At 36.6% G+C, this 20,209-nt stretch overlaps 1 protein-coding gene across 7 annotated transcripts in view; it reads right to left on the reverse strand.

The window, feature by feature from the left end:
* The window catches only part of DCLK2 (doublecortin like kinase 2), an 86,315-nt gene that overhangs the window by 44,919 nt on the left and 21,187 nt on the right, over nt 1-20,209 (reverse strand). The window lies entirely within an intron of this gene.

Consider the following 20,209-nt stretch of genomic DNA (forward strand, 5'->3'; position numbering starts at 1 on the left):
CCATTTGGTAAAAGCATTTAATTAACGAGCTAAAACAAATCACGCCTTCTAGGCAAATGGGCCTTTTTTTTTTTCCTTTTTTCCCTTTCCAGATACCTGTCAACACCTTTTGCATATTTTACCCAGGGTGCTAACAGCGAGCGCTGGCAGATCCTGAGGAAGGGAAGGGTTTGCTGCTGCCTGCAGCAGGCAGCAGCCCGGAATACCAATGACCCTCCATCGCTGCAGGAAAGCAGGGACCTGGCGCTTGCAAGCCATGCAGTTGTCATGGCAGCTCTCCCTGGAAGAACAGCAGGTGCCCTTGCAGCACAAGGAGCCGCACGGCTCGGCCACTTGCAGCATTGACCACAGGTTTCACTGCATTAGGAAGCCAAAGGGCTCCAGCCATCAATGAAATCCTTTTATTTTTATCTTACTGTCACGACAACAACCCACTCACATTTCCCAGAGATGTTTTAAGCTGTAGTTGAAACTGCTGATGGTGGTTTAACCAAAGAGGCAGTACCGATGGGATTCAAAAGGCTGTATAAATGTAAGAGTTTTGCTAACATGACATTTATTCCCCTCTGCCTAATAACTCACTCTGCTAATAAGGAAAGTCTACATTCCCAGAGATTTTTTTTTTTATTTATTTTTTTTCCCAAGAGCATCACCACTGAAGTAAGAGCTTGCTTTAGATACAAAGGCCAAATATCTTTCCCACCTACAAGGTGTAGGAGGGCAGAGAATTCAATAACCAGCTCAAAACCATCCTTATAAGAAAAGCTGTGGAAAACCTTTTAGAATAGTTACCCCAGTCGCGCTGCTGTAAAAGGAGGGAAACACTCCATGAAGCCCAAGCTCACATCTAAAGCCCCCAGACTGGGTGCCATTTTCATAAAGTCTGAGCACTGATCGCTGCCCTGCCTGTGCCCCCTGTGCCCTTGCAGTGCTCATTCAAGCAGGTTACAGCTGAATGTTGTCCTTTGGCAGTGCCTAAAGCGAATCCTTCTGTTCTGATTTAAAGCGCTGCGACTTCCACCTGTCCATCACAGGCCAAGGCTTCAGCTGACTGTAAAGGGTCTTAAGCTGTACTTATAACTGGACCCGGATAAATGCACCTGTGAGAAACATTTACATAGTTGCTCACTATACGCCAACAGTGAATACTGGAAGTCCTCCTTCTCCTTACAGTCTAGACTAGTTAACATGTAAAATGTACAAAAAAAGTATTGAAAAAGTTCAATCAACAAGGAACAAAGATCTGCTCAAATTTACCAAGCTTTCCCCCCCCAAAAAAAAAAACAAATTACAAGGTAAGAATAGTGTTTCTAAAACCATGTTCACAGAAATTGTTCACTTTCCTAAAAGCATAATCTAATGGCTATTTTTCTAGGCCTTCATAATAAAGTCATTGAATCAGTTCCCAAGATGCAAGCAGATGCTAAAATGGTCTTTATTTCCCACAGAGTTCAAACTAATGTATATGCTGCAATTAATGATAACAGCGCTCACTTAGCATGCAAAAATAGTACTGAGGGAAAGCTGAACTGAATAGTCTGCATGAGATTTTGCATGCTGCAGGTCCACTGTGGTCTCACTTGCAAATAACACAATTCTGCTCAGAAGAATATCTATATTTTGATCAAATATCAATATCTATATTTTGATCATATAGCAATTATTCATAGCTTCGAGCAGGATTCATCAGTTTAGAAATTTAAAAACAACTGAATTTTGAACATTACTTTTTTTTTTTTTTTAACTTTCATTAACAGTAGAACTTTCATATATGAGAAATATTTCAGTAATCTAGTGAACAAAATTTGATTTATTGAACTAGTACATGATAAATACAGCTTTTCTCTCCACAAAGTGCCTGTCTGCTGTGCCTTACCCATTCTTTGTTTTGTTGCACATACGCATACCATAGCAAAAACAGTAAAATAAGGAGTCATTCATTCTAGTAACAACTCTCTTGCTAGTCCTGATGCTGTGGGCTTTTGTGCATGATGTTTAAATTTGAAGAGCTGTAGACACCTTGACAAGGTCAAGCACCAGAACAATATCTAATTTTCAATACTATTGAGGGCTTTTTTAGAATTACATTCCTTATGTCATTTTGGAGATTTAGATCTGGCCAATTCCTAGGTTTAAGCACAAAAGCTCTACATGAATACTCAGAATGCTTGTTTTCCAGCAGTGGCCTGGCAGTAACACTCAATCAGAACATCTCTCCTCTCCTGTCTGTGGCTTAAATTACCACAGATAATGGTCTTGAATAAGAAGATGATGAATGTGATTTGCTCGTCTACAAAAATTTTAAAAGAAGGCATATACAGAGGTACATGAAGAAGCTTTGTAGAATTAATTACAGTTGACACTAGAAAGTCTTACACCAGTTTCATATTTCTTTGAATTCTTTTTTTTTTCCCAACAGAAAAATGAAAAATGTTTTTCTCAAAACACTTCAGGAATGCTTTAAAAGGAAAATTAGCTAATTAACTCTGAATTAATTAATTCTAATTCTAAGTAATGTGTTTTAAATGTGTTAAGCCCTATTTATTTCTAAAGACAACACCCTTTCTTAGACAAACATTGCCTATGTTCTGCTCGTAACTCCATTACCTTCCCTTTATTTTGAATACAAAGTGACCCATTGGTGCTCCTCTGACAGCCCAGCCTGCTGTCAGGTTGTCTTGTTGCACAGCTTTTGTTCAAACACATCTATTTGAAAAATAAATTTCCTCATCCTCTGCTGTCCGCTGGTGCAGTGTTTCAATGCGTATACAACCATCACATTTACCTTTTAAATTGGTTTATATTTCTGACAAATATTTATAGCCAACCTAAGAAGTTTCCTCTTTACATAGAAGTATTTCAGTCAGATCAAGCTACAGGACTACATTATATAAAACTGTGACCTTTACAGAAGTCTCTTTCCCATTATTACCACCACCTCGGCCTAAAAATGTACTTTGCACCAACCCCTACTCCTACCCCTGAAAGTAACAAGCAGAAGATGCATCCCTTACAGAAGACACAAGAAAAATGATCCATCATTTATAGACAGAATTCAACAGGGATTTTATAATTATCCTTTATGACAAACTTACAATTAGAAGAGTTGAACAACGCTCTCGCCCACAAGGTATTTGTCCTCCCATCCTCCATAGGAAAAAAGCACTACAAGATTTTGAGAGGCTGATACTAAAGGATCTTATAAACTTATTAAAAAATACTAAAGAATTCAGCTCTTCTCAAATCTTTAACATGAAAGGGAGCCCTGTAACCAACTATAAATAATTTTTTTTTCCTTTTTTTTTTTTTTTTTCTTTTTTTCCCTTGGATATTTCATAAAGAAACGGCATATATTTCACATGGCCTCTGTGAGTCAGAGGAAGGGCACATAACAGGCAGGAAGTGACAACTGGCAACTGGAGCGCCTCTTGAGCCACAGACTATGACAATGTCATTGCTACTTTATTCACATTAACCAACAGTGGAACAGTTCACAAAGGAAAGATACCTTTAAATATCCAGTTATCCCAAACACAGCTGTGCAGAATTGAAAGAAATTTACACAGAGAAGTGAGCAGTATGGTGTTCTTTAAAATCTTATTTGAGGACTTAACTAGTTTGAAGTTTTAGTTCAAAACAAAATTCAAGTATTTAACACATGCATTTGTGATGTAACTTTAAAGCAGACTATCAGGTGACAAATTAAAACAAACAAAAAAAGCACACAGCAGATCCATATATCAAGACCCTTCAGCCAGGAGCCCACTGAATAAATTATATTTATTCCAGCTGTACAACTATGTTTCATTCTAAATGTAGAATGACAAGCTGTAAAGACAAACACTTTGGCTCAATTTAGTATGGCTGATTCAATTTAAGTAACAGCAACAGGACTGGATGGTTTAAGTCTTAAGAGCCGCACCCTGTGCCTAGGGAAAGCTGCTCTGGATGACAAAATCCCCACGTTAGATGAAAACTGAACTAAGACATCCAACCGGAAAAGATATAAAAGATTGTTTGTATTTTTTTAAAACAATGAAAAAAAATTATACCTACTGACTTCAAGAAATTAGGATAAGGTGTAAATATTTGAAAAAGGAAGTGCATAACATACGAGGCAAAAGGAAAACTAAGAGGAGCGGCATGCACAGCAACAGCTGGATCTGTGCATGTTTGCAGCTCAGCAGTAGTGACAGGCATTAGGGGCTGAAACTCTCAAAGATACGCAGTATGATCTTTTCCCAAAAAAAAATGCTAAAAAAAAAAAACCACAAAAAACAACCAAACCACCAATAATTCACTGAATGTCAGCATGACAAAACCAGATCCAACCTCCCTGCTCATACCTTCTGTCTGACAGGTCTCTGCTTTTCCCTTGGGCAATGCTACTCCTCTTTGACGGGGGCAGATTACAACTATGCTATACTGACAGTGTTGCTCTTTGCCCCTCGCATCAACTTTTATTTCTGAGTAAGTAAAAGTAAAAGATTTGTCTATTTTGCCTGACAGGTCATTTTTGTGATCATCATTTTTGTTTCCCTTTTCAAATAAAGATAGCATTGCCACTTCCTTGTCACTGCAACATGAACAATCTCATTAAAATTCTTGCAGTGTTTTTGGATCTGCCCCACTATAACTGTCAGGCTGACAGTTCAAGGGTTTATATGTGTCCTAAAGTACAAAATACAAGCAAAGAAGTCCTGCAGAAATAGGTCAGTTGTCCACGTTCTATTTCAGTTCAATCACCAGCAGGGGCAGACTTAACTTTCAAAAGCAAGAATTTCCTCCGGGCAGCCTCAGGAACTCAAAGAGGAAGGTGAAAAGGGCATTGCCACTCTTTTCTACTGAGCACTGTGATTTTAACACGGATTTTCTTAGCTTGGAATTTCCCCTGGGTCCCTATACTTCCACAGAACAGCTAGACCAAGGGAAAGGGGATGGATGCATTTAACCATTATTAACTACTTACTGAAACCATAAATGTCCTTGAAGACTGAGCTAAGACTAAAACAAAAGATGTTCAGGACTAGCTTAAGGCAGCTATTTTCCCCCTTATACTGAGTCACGTTTCCTGACATGTCTTCAGTACATAGTAAGAGAACAACCAAATCAGTAGCCAGGATATATCCAGGAAGAAGATACACAGAGAAAAGTCATAAACCAGTGAACCTTTGTTTTCCCTAATAATAATAATGATAATAATAAAAGTACTGTAACTGCCAGTATTCTTTTTATTCTTTTTTTTTTAATTAACACTTGGCAGAAATGACAGAGTCAAAGGCAGCAATAGTAAGTGATTTAGAAGCAGGTAAAAAAAAATAAAAATAAACTGAGCAAGAGCCAGGCAGGTATGGAAGCCCACATGAGAACATGAGAACATGAGAACAGCAACAAAACCACTGCTAGATCAGACAGACAGCAATCCTGGAATATAAGACTGAGTAATAAGATTCCAGCTGGTACAGGAAAGAAGCACTTGCCACCTCTGAGGTTTAACTTGAACAGCAAAAACCTCTTCTGTTCCTCACCAGCTTATGTGCTCAGTGACAGCTCTAGTGCAGAATCGTGCTGGGATTCCCCACATTAAACAAAATTACAGAATACTAAAAGATGGATACACAAACTATTAGCCTCTGATGCAGCACTTGGAAGAGTCCTACTTGGAAGTAGGACTGGGCACCTTTGCCTGAAACAGCCACAGGGTAGAGGCTGGGGAGTCCTAAGGTTTGGGGACATACAGCCATGAGCTTGATAGACACTAGACACCTTTCCTACTGACTGTAGCTATGAGTACTATGCAATGCATGCCAATGACTACCACAGCAGGCAATCTCTTCAAGGTCATTAGCAGACCAGGACCAAAAAAAATCTCATTTGTTTTTTATAAATAGTTGGGACTAGGCCAAATACATCCATTTCTGAAGCTCAAGTGCAGATTTTTTTTTTTTTTTTGTCTGTGACTAAAACGTGAAACACAGTTAAAGATCAGGTCATGCAGAAAGAATGCAAAACTAACACATGCTACAAAATGTCAAAAATCACTACCTGGTCTTCTGCTATAACCCTGTGCATCTTGGTGAGTATTTTGAGACTAGCAAATTAACTTCATATTTTAAAGACTGTGATTTTCCTTTACAATAACCTCCTATATTTCTGGACAAAATAAACCTTTTTAAAATGATACATACATATATTTTAGCAATTTTTCAGATGCTTTAACACCATCCTTACAATCTCAATATATCCATTTTTGAAAACATCTCAGTGTGTTTTTTTTCTACAGCTGGATCAAGCAGTGTCCCCTGCTTTCTGGTCTCAGTCCAGCAAAGCCCCTTTCTAAGCCAAGCTTCAAGCTTGTGAGCAGTTCTGCTGCAGTGAGTGAATTATTCGCATTCACAAAACTAAGCACAGCAGGAACTTGTGAAAGGCCTGAGGGCCTCCTCAGCTCTGCTGGACACTGCAGCAGAATTATATATTACATCTGATTTCTAGGTTAGGACTTCCATAAAGCACTGTCTGATTATCTTTGCCTTCAAGTCCATTAAATTCAATAAACAGTGATGGAAGAATTACACTTTCTGAATATATACAAAAAAAATGAAAATGTTGAATTTTCCTTGGATAAAGACAGCTTGTTATCCTATTCAGAAAAAGAGGGGGAAAAAAAAAATGAAACAAAGACCATAATAAGAATAATGCTTCTAGGCCAGCTTCCTAACTGATTATTTAATCAATGGCTGTGACACATTATTACAGCCATCATCAGAAAATGAACCTCCTTTCACTGATACCCTGTAATGAGGAACAACAGTGAAAACGAAGGAGACAAAACCCTTCTGTCCCACAGGGAATCTGAAGAGTAAGAAAGAAAACAAATGTTAAGTCTTTGCCTGCTGCCTTGTAAACGGAAAAAGTCTGGCAGCAAGCCCAGGAAACGCCTAATACAGTATGACAATGCAGAAAGACTGCATAAACAGACTGGTCAGGTCACCACAACTCATACAGCTATGTGGAACAGATGACAGAATACAGCGCATACCACGTCTTAGTTTTATTTTAATTTTAAACAGATTTTTGCATATATTTTTTGATATCCCTAGAGTTTAATTCAGAAAACGAACACGCATGGAAATGGGAGACTGCATTTGGGTGCATTTCAACAGACAGATCATCCTCACTGTACTGGAAATGCCTGTCAGAAAACTAAGCTCTAGAAATATGCACAAGTTTAAGTGTATTCCTACACGTAGCTGTATCCCAAAGCCTTCCAATACTGTAGGACTTTCTGGCAAGGGCCATTTGCTGGTCTTCCAAAGGACAGACCTGACTTCTTTCTGCAACACAGTATTTCAAAGATTGCACTGATTATGTGCAGCTATTTCGATATGGGAACAATTACAGTTGAGAAGTCTAAAATTCTGTAAATTTTGAATAACTTGAATCACACCTTGAATCACAATACAAATCACATCATCATTCTCTGTAACAAAAAATAGCCCAGAACAACCCTTCCCTCAGTATTATCCTGTACTTGAACATCTCGGAGTAATATAAAATATAATATACTGAGTAGCTCAATATATTATACAACAGTGAAGTTTAACATCGCACTTCGCAATTTAAAGTTACACTTAGAAACAATAGCATTTTTGAACAAGGAAATAAGTGGAAATTGGAAACAGAGAATTAACAAATGCAGCTCATGACCATAATCCAGCCTGTGTGAGGAAAAAAACATAGCATTTTCAGTTACAAGACAAGAATTATATCCTTGCCCATAGATGAATTAGTCACGGCAGCACAAGTAAGTCAGCATAACAGACTCTTTCCTTTAGTGGCATAACTGGGAAGACTAATACAGAACCAAAAATAGCCCCTGACTTCACACAGCTAACCTTCCATCTTAGCCCTGAGTAGCTAGTCTAAAAATAAAAGCTACTTGTATCAAGAAAGAACTTAAAAAGAAAAAGCATACTTATAAGGACAGACAGCTGGCTCATCCAGTTCAGTAAAATATTATGGATTCTGTGACACAACTGCTGTTAAATATAAGCTGTATCATTTTCCTCAGTACAACCTCTTTTGCATTATACAAGTCAGTGCCCTTAGCTAGAATCACCTTACTTGACAAATACAGCATTCACATACTACAGAGAACTCAGAAGAATGAAATCATAAGGCCAAATACTCCATCTACTTTCATTTCTTTGATTCTTTAGATCAGAAGACCTGCTGAGGCATGCTGCTATGATCTGCTACAATCCAAGGCCTCTACTGTTTGTGAACAGACACTGTTTCCTGGAGAGGTTACAAAATTTGATCTAAAAGATCAAATTAAATAACTCTTTAAGTTTCAATATTTTCAAATATTGAATATCAAATGCAAGACTCGCTGCAATTCAATATTGTTATGTGGAAATATAAAAAAACTATTGTTTTCTAAGTTCCTGTCTCAAGGTTTCAATCTGGTTCTCATTCAAAGCTGTTTCTCACAGCACTGCAATAGGAGGGGAAAACGTTTAGGTATTCTAGAAATTCACGTCTCTCTTTCAATTCTGTGATATATATATATATATATTCTGTCCCATTTATATCACTTCACGTAACCAGAAGTCTTGCTAAAATCCATTGAGCTGCTTACAGAGTACAATAGTGGGTTTTGCATGCATTTTAAGCTTGGGTCAAGTGCCTCCATATATTAACATTTTTAAACATTAAGTTACTTCATTTAATCAGCTTTATACCTATTTTAATATAACAACCATGCTTCCAACTAAGCTTGTGGTTCCATTAGCTTTCAGGTTTTGTAATGCTAATTGCTTGCCATTACATTCAAACTACACATACAGATCTTTCAAATGCTTTTGATTCTTGCAGTATCACAGAATCACAGAATGGTTTGGGTTGGAAGGGAACTTAAAGATCACCTAATACCAACCTCACTGTCATGGGCAGGGACACCTCCCACTAAATCTGGCTGCCCAAAGCCCCTTCCAGCCTGACTTTGAACACTTTCAGGGAGGAGGCATCCACAGCTTCTCTAGGCAACCTGTTCCAGTGCCTCAGCACCCTCTGAGTGAAGAACATTTCATCTAAATCTACTCTCTTTTAGTTTAAAACCATTGCTCCTTGTCCTATCACTAAGCTCCCTGACAGAGTCCCTCTCCTAGTTTTCTTGTATCCTCCTCACTGAACTGCAATGTAAATACAGGAAGAAAATTAAACTTATGCATGGTCTCTACTCACTCTTTCAAAAAATGACATTTCACAGATAAAATAACAGAAATACTGTATAAAAATACTACCATATATACTGTGAAGGTATCAGTTTCCATGCTTTGCTTTGCCTGTCATGAGTCACACTGGCCTGTCAAACTTGCATGCAACATCCATAACAATTACGCTTGACTGCTGGCACCAAGTAGAAGCAATGAGGATATAACAGATTAATCAAGAGATTAGCTGCATAAAGGGTCATTATTCAGCAATAAACTACTGAAAATTAAAAAATCCTCAAGCCGCCTGGATCACTATTTCTGCTGAGAGAGAACATCAGGGACATTGTGTAAAATAAACATTTCAAGATGCAAAGACTGCTGAATTTTGGAAGCATCTGGTAACACTATCCTGTTTTGTGGACCTCTGCATCAATAATGTTATAGGTACTTTGGAAATGCATGAGAAACTTCATCCTGTTTTGAATTAATTACTTCAGAATTCCTTATTGGTATCTGAAAATAAATCTTAGGAGAGCAGGAACAACTGATACATCACAGATTGTTGCAGAAGATCCATTTCCAAAACACTGCATTTTTTATTTTTTTAAAGAAAGTTTAAAAATATTTTTCAGGCATCCTTCTATAAGATACTGAATTATGGAGTGTAAAATGAAGCAAACACAGTCTTCAAATTCTAACATCAACCACAGTGAAACTCAACACTGAAGGCCAGTCATGTATTAGCTCTGCTACCCACAGAAACCAATACTGGTACTAAAATCATTTTCCTCTTTTTTCCACTTATATTTGGCAATACTCGATTCAATACTTTCTTCCAGACTCCTACCACCCACTGTAGAGCAAATACAAAACATACTTATTCCTGTAATATAAACCTCTTTTGACTTCAGAATTACATTAATGTGGAAAATACTAAATCTCAATTTACATAATGGAATGCCCAATGCAAAATCTAGATCTGTATTATCTTAAATTTTGGCTAATCAAATATTTTCAGTGATTTTGCTTAGTTTATTTTTCCAAAATTTTAATTGTGATGTCTGCTGCTAACATGACAGTCTCCCAAGTTTGTGTTTCTGTCGTAATAAGTGTCAGAGTTCACTAAATGTATTATTTTATCCAAGGGCTGTTTTCCCAAACAACCATTTTTTCCTCTGCATCAAAACCTGTTTAGAAGCCCTCATACATTGTCAGCAGTTGTTTAAATACATTAAGAAATCTAAAGTGGGATACAATTGTTGATTTCAAGGTTTGTTTGTTTTTAAATCACTAGTTCATCAAGCATTTCCTCATATTTTGTCTTCACAATGCTTAAAAATCTGTATCAGCCCTCATTATTTTCACTGCAGTGATTGCATTTTTTTCACATATGGAAAACAGTAAATCCAGCAGTCAGGTCCCCTCACATTCTTACTCATATCTTGTACAACAGCTAGTCCATCTGGAAGTCCTTAATCACCTATTTCTGGCTAAATAAACAAACACAAACAAAAGGAAAAACCCAGTCAGCTTCAGGCTAGAACTACGAACAGCCTATGGAAGTGGAAGAGCTATGGAGAGGCCATAATTTTTTCTCATTAATCATTCATCAACAAGAGCAGTTATGAGTCAATTTTGTGCCTAATAGTGCCGCTGTGTAATATAAATAGTATTGCTTCACTGTTCTGTGTTTTTTCCCCACTAAATTAGTTTTCTTTGGCATTTTAGTACGTCTATTTTACCCATTTTCAAAGTTGAGGGAAGAGGGTGTTTTCAAAACCATTACAGCCGACAACAAAAGCGGGAACAGATGAGAGTGCCTGGCTCCAATATGTGTGTTTCTACTGACATGGAGAACACCTCCAACCGTACCAAGGATGCTCCCTGTGTGAGCCCTGCCTGGTGGCAGATCCTGATCCTAAGCCAGCCTGATGCAATTGAGAATAGCAAATGAAGCCCCTACATGTGAACTGCTATTTTATTTTGCAAAGAACTGGAAGCTGCTGTAGCTGCAGCACCTCCTGTGATGTTCCTATCACAGCTGCCAACATGTGGAATTAATTAAAGTCCCACTCAGTCTGCCTGAATCTAAGCTGCAGTGCTCCAGACTCTATGCTGTGCTTTAAAGAGGCTGATATCAAGATGCTCAGTCTGGCTCAAAATGCACCTGTTGCTGCAGCTGATAGAAATACCAATGCAAACAAGATTTGGGAATCCTCAGATTACAGTTTTTTCATTACTATTAAAAGGATTAACTTGCAAAACAGCAAAAACTTCAGACTCTTCTCCCTTCCCTTAAAAAACAACAAAACCAAAGTTCTAACCAAGACTAAGCAGACATAAGATGATTTTAAAAAGAGCTAAAATGTATACTTGCAATGTTTTTTCAATTTATTCTACAGTTAGATAAAAACAATATTGAGGTTGGCGATGATGGCATGTTGTTGTAATTCTGGGGAACTATACCAGCCCAAAATATTAGACTGAAATATTATGCTCAGTGTTTGAAAAGGAATTCAAAACCACAAATAATATCCATATAAGCATACTTGAAATTTCTGAAAAATCGTATCATTAAATAATCTAAGCCAACAGTAAGTTTACAAAATGAAAGCCACAACACTTACTTCACCAATAGGACTGATGATCACCAGTTGTTTTTCAGTCCCCAGGTTTCTTCAGAGGAAAAATTATCAGGATTCTAGACACCATTATCATGACACCCCCATACACATTTAAGACAATACATAAATTAAACAAATATGATTCAGGTGCATTAATTTGTAATTACAGACAGAAGGACAAATATATTATTTTATCTTTGTGAAGACTTAGAACAAAGCCTCACTTACAGCTTTCCTTTCCCTTCCTTCTTACTCCCCAAAGTTCCAGGTCCTCCAGTTCAGTAAAGGGGCAGAGGTATGAAAGAGATGTGCTGACCTGGGATCAGTTATCAGTGTGAGGAAAGAGATACAACAATTTCCAAATGCTCTATTTGTAAGTTTGTGAAGATCTATTTGTTTCACTGGTACGTTGCCTGAAACATTTACTTTCCAGAAATATACATCTGTATGCAAGGTCTAAACGTGATTTTGCATTAAGGAAAAATAATGGCATTCTAGGTCCTACTGCCAGCAGCTGATACCTGGGACCCTGCCAGTTCTCTGCAGTTTGTGTCAGAGCCAACTAGAGACCAAAGCTGCAATTGCACCTCTTCAGTGCAGAGTGATCCTCCTGGGACCAAACGGTATTATAAATTCACCCCTGTTCCATGCAGTAGGAAGGTATGCACAAGACCACTGCACAGCTTGCACCTTGGGTATGCAACTGCACAGAACTGCACATCATACACTACAAACAGCTTGCAATACATTGGAATAAAAATAGTACGGGTGTTCTCAAAATCACAAACATACCTTGCAACCAGCAGCAGCACCAGGAAGTGCTGTTTAGTAGCAGATCAGGAGCAGATACTGCATCTGCTCAGAAGTGGAATTACATAGGCTTTGAAGTGAGCACTGCAGCAAGGCTGTCATTGTCACACACTTCCAATTACACATACAACGTGGCCCTAAACCCATTCCACCATTTTTCTGCAGTCTGGTCAAGGCTTCATTTGTTTCATCTTCAAAAGATAAGCAATGTCTGGGAAAGCATCCTAATTTAAGAAGCATCTAATGTGATTTGTCTGTTTTCATTCTGCTAACTTCCATTATTACATGTATGGTTTAACTTATCAGTTGTCTGATCCTGAACAAGCATTAAAACAAAAGAAATAGATTTTCTCTTTTGATTAATATTTTGTATAAGATTTATCATTCTCTTCCTCTTGAGGCCACAAGTACCTGATACTCTGCAAAACCAGAAATGCATTCTCAGTAATGATTTCTGACATTCTCTTCAATTGCTAAAATATCTCCATAGTCTTGAAATAACACAGACCATAAAAGGGGAAAACAGACTATTACACAAAAATGTGTCAGGATGTCGTCAATAAATCTCATGCATTAATTATACTAACAGATTCACTTTGCACTTTCCCCTCTTGCAATTCCTCCCATTGAGTGAATTTCTGTACACATGGGAGCTCTGGTGTAAATTTCAGCCACTCCTACACTTGCTTACAGCAGTATTAGCCTTAATCTATGTAGTCACTGTTGCTAAAGCAGGAGTGTAGTTCTGGCAACTGCTCCTTCATCAGGAGGTTACTGGTGTCCTTATTTCTACTCTCAAGGTCTAAAGCTTTTGTAGATATTCCTCAGTGCTTAAAGAGCTTCCTAAGCAGCTTCTGGGAACATATGTTGTTTTTACTCGCTCTGGGTTGAGTTTCACTATGTGTGCCAAGCAGATCTCTGTGGAGCCCTGTCAGCGATCAACTGATTTAGTATTCAAAATTAGAACCCAAGCCCAGCTACTTTTGGCAGATTCACAGGCAAGAGTCCTAATTCTTATCTACATCAGTGTATCCGGTCACAGTTATTTGATTTCAGTTACTCTGACATTTTCTGTACTGGTGCATTAAAATGGACTGGCAGTACAGTGCACTCTGTACAGTGCATTAAAAGGGGCTGGAAGATACCTGTCTGGCTTGCAAAGCCTTCCACAAACAAGCAGCTCTCTTAGAAGCTGACTTAAGGAAAGTGTCTAGGGATATGGTTTGTATTGGTACACAAAGCCTTACTTACCATTAATAAGTCTGTTTTAAATTAATTGCAAGAGGAAGGTCTCAGGGACTAGAAGTAATGTGGTTCATTTATTCCCAAAATGAAGTCATAATCCTAAAAGTTTTCTAGAAAATATATATTGGATCAGTGCAATATTTTTCTGTTTTCTTTTTCTGAGGTCCCCCAGAAATATTTCCGATAGAGATACAGATTCCTGATAAGGGAATTTAAGATTATCAAATATTACTTTACTATTCCTAATTAGGTTTGTACAAACCATCTGTTTTCCATGAACACCATGTTGAAACTGCTGCTTCAAATACGGTATGGAAAAGTCAACTGCAGCTCTTCAGAAATCCATGGTTCACACTGCATCTGCTAAGTATTCCATACGTGTTTCCCTGCCAGGCTTTTCTTTTGTTGAAAGAGGACTGTAGCAATATTATTTTTGTTCTAAAACTCTCTGCTTACTAGTCTAAACAATCCTTTGAAATTGTTACACAAATATTTACATTCAGTACATGGCAGTTACATAACGGTGCCTTTAGAGGAGTGAGAACTATTAATAAACTCAAAGTAACTCAGTCATCCTGAAATCTGGTTACACGCAAGGATCAAAAGAAGCTTTCTCCAAAGAGCTGTATTAAAGTCTAAATCTAAAACTGATTTTTTTTACTATTATTATCTTTTTTACATTTAATACCCAGATCAAACAAAACATGACAGCTCAGTGCCTGCAACTGGGAGATGGTCAGGTTTTCTGGACTTGTGCTGAATTTTCTCAACTCAGCAATACCTATCACTATGGATATTCTGAAGGTACTCTGAAAACATTAGGCTTTAAAAAAAAATAACAGCAGAAATGCAATGACTCCCAGTTTCTCTTAATACGCTTCATCTTTCATTAAGCACCGTCACCCCAAATTTAAATTTGCATACATACTCCATAAAAGTTCAGGTATTCCCCTGTGTATTAGCAAGTTACTACTGCAAGAAGTATATGAGGGGAAGTAGCAAGCAGTGAGAGGCTCAGCAAGAACAAAAAAAGAAACAAAATTTAAGAATATAACAGTTATGAAAATCACATTACTTACAACATATACATGTTTCATCTACCTCCAAATCTGTGTTAGAGATAGGAAAGCTTAAAACATATAAATAGGTATTTCATTTGTATACCTTCCCTAGCACACACTAACATTACTAATGCTTAAAAACAACAGCAAAAAAGCCAGCTTTAGACTGAAATCATTCGAGGGATTTCCAAGACTACTAATTCTCCACAATAGCAGAAACAAAAGAAATGTAAATCACACACACACACACAAAAAAAAAAAAAAAAAAAAAAAAAAAAAACAGTGAGGTGATGGAGAAGAGTCACAGTGAATTTGAGGAAGGTAGACATAGAGTTCTTGCTATAGAAATGAGGCGGAATTAGTAATTTGAAACCAGCAGTTTTATAACCACGGTTTTATAAGTGACTAATTTGTCAAGTGCTACATTTGGTTATAACCTTCTGCTTATTCTTTGTAAGAACCCAGCTGGAGATGACCCAGATGCTACCAAGAACTTCATATGTATCTATACATAGGTGCAGGTATTTTGGGAAATGAATTTCTCAGAGCTCAGATTTTGACAAGAGAATTTAATTTTTAAAATAGCTGGAAATGTGTTCAAGAATTTTGAGATTTTAAGTATAGCTTAATATTGATATTGAAAATTTGATAGTTTTAGGAACTGGCAGCCAGATTTAACCATTAAAGAATCTACTGCAGATGGATATTAGAAATGAATGAACAATCTCCTTAAACTATACTTTCTATTTCTTTTAATACTTTATATTAAAAATACAATTTTTTGTTGTTTTGAGGATACAGGTTCATAAAATAAAAACTTTATGTATTTTGCAAAATAGGCAAACTCAAGTATGTGTATGATAAAGAATACTATTGATAAAGGTCACTTTTCTGATAATACAGTATTAGATTAAGAGTTTCCTTGTTAATATTCCATTTCACAGAAAACCTGCACTTTCTATTGTGGCAAATGATAATTAAAATTTTATAGAATAACACAAAATTATAACTTACTCCCTGCCAACTGAGGACACTTTACAAGAAAGTTCCTCTCACAAACATCCAGGTATCATACACTCAATATCTAGCCTTCAGTTAAAAATATTTTTAAGTAGGCTAGTCAGGCTGAAAATGACTCAGAGTATGATGGTGGATGAATCATTTAAAACATTTTAAAATTAATTATATATGGATATATAAAACAGTGAGGGGAAAAAAAGGTCACAAAGAACCTTTAACTTCAGTCTCATCCCTAGCAAAGACAATAATCACAGCAAAAATTAATATTTATAACTCATGACATACCTGACAAGTCTTTTTTATTTCAGTCCCCCATCATTTTGAACTTCACATAACCCCATAACCCCTCCTTCCATCATACAAACAAATATTGCAATTCTTATGTAGTGTACCAATATCCTAACAAGGATTCAGAGAAGGTTCTGCATGTGAAAATATTGGACCCTAGCTTTCCTTCTCTCCTTCCTCAAGATCTACAGCAACAAAGATTACATGTTCAGAGCAATGAGCAGCAATATTAACTGCTACCAAGATCTTTATCAGCTACCACTGGTTTTGGAGGGAAGACAGAAACAGAGAGACTACTACTTTGGAAAAGTTCTGGGAAAAAATTCCAGTCAAATGATAGATACACTTTCTAACTGTATCATGTAGTCACACCTGAGGCATATTTTTTCTCTAATGCGGATGTGATTTAAAGAGAATTTCACCAATAAACTCTGCTACAGATGAAGGTAAAAAAATATTAGGAGATCCGGAAGTTATTTTAAATATATGCTGTTTATGTCATGTCTAATGGAAATATCCAAAGCTCTTATTCTTGTAGCTTTTCAATTTTTCAGAAAGTGTATCTCATTGTGCAGTGAGTACTTGTATCCAAACATGTGAGAACAACCAAAGCAGGTATGCTTCTCATTTTTCTTAGCTTACCAGCTGACGTTTCCTGATTATAATTTTACCTTTTGTAACTAGAAGAGTAAGTAGAAAGTGGTTTGTACAGGACAGTATCATTCTGCATATGACAACAACATAGACTTCCTGTTTCTTAGTTAAAAGGAAGGCTTTTGAAAAACAAAATGCCCCCAGCCATTAAAGGTAGTCCCTAGTGACAGGACTAACTCTATGAAACCTGCTTTTATTATCAATATTATTGTTAGTTTTTATTATAATTAAATAATGTTTATTTGAGGGAGATGGATAAGGTGAATCTTCTTCAATTGCAGAGAAGTGTTTAGGTGCTGGGCCTACATCCACCTCCCAGTAGATGAAGAAGGGTGGTCTTGGATGTTACACAAGAATCTTCCCACACAGTGAGTAACAAGTAAGGATCTCAGAGGCTGGGCTAGTAGTAGGTTTAGAGTCCCCCTCTTATTTTGGAAGCCAACTGGGTTTTGAGTTGAAAATTCACTGTAGTGTGTTTTTGTTTTTGTTTTTTTTTTTTGCCACTAATATCAGAGCAGTGTACACATTAAAATAAGATGGATTAAGAACCAGTGCAAATGATGAAGTATGTTTGAACAGCACTGTGTTCTGGCTGTTTTCTCTGCAATCAGAGGTAGCTCAGCAAAAGTCTAGATAGCTGCAAGTTCATCGTTTATTTCTGTAATGAGTACAGGAGTGAAAAAAATGGAAAAAGGTCTTTTCATTTCCATTAATAGACGTGTAATGTCAGTCATACTCATACTATGTTACATAGCTACTAAATGAAGACAAAAAACCTCCTTTAAAAAAAAAAAAGTTTATCTGTCTCATTTAATACCTGTACTTCTCTTCATGCAGTTTTTAGCAAGAAAATTGTTGCACAATATTATGACCAGTGCACACTCCTTATATTAGCATTTATTTCATATTTTCCATAAATTAAGATATAAATACATTGAAGACAGTTAAAAAAGGATCTTCTACTGTGTTGAGAAATAAAGTTCTAAAATAGAAGTTCACGGAATAGAAACTTTCACCTCACACATATTATTGTCAAAATATGCAAGCAAGCCATGAGAGTTACTTTGGAAATTCCAGCTAAGCGTATGCAATTCACAAGAAGTGTTATCAAACATCCTCATTCATCCATTTACCATAACACAGTTCTGAATTTTGTAAGGCTTGAGGTTGTTTGGATATAAATGTTTTTTATATCCCAAATCATGTTTTTTAAAGTCCAATATCTCAAAAGTAGAAGATTGAAAAAAAAAATGTGCAAAAGGCTAAGTGTTCTGAAAGAAATCAAACTGTATTGATGTGTAAAGAATAACAAACCTGTACCCAAACTTCTAGTTTAAATAGTAGATAAAGCCCTCTCAGATCCTACAAACTTCTTGACACTATCTTGGCAACTTAGACTGAACCATCTCCCATGGGCTTCTAGACAGTTTGTGACAGAAGAAAACAGTGAGGTTCTCAATCCTCAAATAGATACATCAGTCCCAAACTAAGAACAATTCCATTCCAGTAAAGGAAAAATACCGATTGAACTAGATGTACATTCTTAAGCAGGCATCAAACTTCAAGGGCTATATAGGAAGTAACAAATCTATTGTCTATAGCAACAGCCCCTCTGATGTTAAAATTGCAAGGAATTTTATTGTTCGTATGTGAAAACAAAGAAGGACAAATACAGAATTGCAAGGACACTTTATGAATCAGATTTTATCCTTTGTTCATCTTCTTCCTCTTAGATTTCCCATAATTATAGGATTGGTTTTACTGTAGTTATGCTTTAAGAAAAAGTAATAGAAAGTATAATTGTATTATAAACTTTACAAGTATACATTAACACATATGTTACAAATATGCCCTAATGTTTCTGCACATTAATCTGCTGTATCAGAGCTTGCATGGGGACCATCAAAAGATTTCCCTGCCTAACACCTACAGCTCCAGTGAAGTGAAGATTCCTTCCAAATATTCAGAACACTTATGTTTATAGAATAGTTTGTTAAAAGCGTAACTATATAGATTAGAAATAAACGGCACTAGAATATTAGAAAATACTTTAGTACAGCTAATCCAGAAACATAAATCGTATAGTCACATTGCCACAATTTTACAAAGGGTAGTACTCCAATTGCTGAATCAAATGCCCTTCATGAAAGTCACTCTTCATTTCTGCAGGAAAAGGAGGAACAAAAATCTGAAACTTAGTAAGAAAAGCCTTGTAAAAAGTTAGTGTTTTTCCTCCTGATGTGTTTGCTTTACTACTATCTGACACATGGTAAGGATGACTTAAAAAAAGAGAGACTGGAGAGAAAGAATACGAAAATAAATTTTCTCTGCTACCCCCATAGGAATCTGAAAAGTATCACAAAGCACACACAGTATATTCTCATCCTCTTCACAGAAAAAGTTTAATATTTCCTGCCTCAAAAAGGATTAGTTTCTTGACTGATTGAGAATATTTCTACCCACCTAAAAGTAAGTAGATGCAATGTCAGGTAGTCTGCAGTCCGACCAGACATAGACCATGTCCAGGTCTGCAAATTATACTGATCAAAGCTAGCTGTGGTCAGATGTCTGCCTGCACAACCAGGTAGGCATATTCTAAGGCTCCCTTGCAAAATATAGAGAGAATACGGCAAATACTTCATAAATAGGACCCAATTCCACATTTATCTGTGCTTAACCTCTCTGGTTCAATTTTACTTCCATCTAAATCAACCAGACTCTTACTTTAAAAGAGAAACTGCATGTTCTCAGCATGTAAAAAAAGAGCATCTTCATAAAGTGCTTACAAGAAGGATTCAGGTTCTGTCTCTCTGGTAACAAACTCTTTGTTTTTCTTTAACTAACTGGCTTATTTTCCAATAATTTTACTCAAAACACTGAAGTTATTTTAAATACAAAATACTAGTGCTATATTAACTAGTAATATATTAATAATGAATATATATATAGTAATTAATATTACTAGTTGAACTTTAAAGTTAGAGATAAGGACAAAACCAAGAAATGTCTACCCAGACCTCAGTCTAAAAACCTAACTTGCCCTGTATTTAATAAGTTATTTTCTATCCTTCTTTTTTTCTTCTGTATTATACTAGTTCAAAAAGTCTCCCATGATTGCAGTGACCCTGTGCCATATATCAGTAAATAAAATGTCAAGTAAATACAAACAAGTCGAATATTTAAGAACATGGCATAAATGGCACACTTACACAACAGAAGAAAATGGTGGTTGACCTTGTGAGAGAAGTGCTACAAGGACACCAAATTTCACTGCCTGCAGTGAAAACAC

This window comes from Aythya fuligula, chromosome 4 (genome assembly GCF_009819795.1).
Source record: "Aythya fuligula isolate bAytFul2 chromosome 4, bAytFul2.pri, whole genome shotgun sequence".
Taxonomy (NCBI): Eukaryota; Metazoa; Chordata; class Aves; order Anseriformes; family Anatidae; genus Aythya; species Aythya fuligula.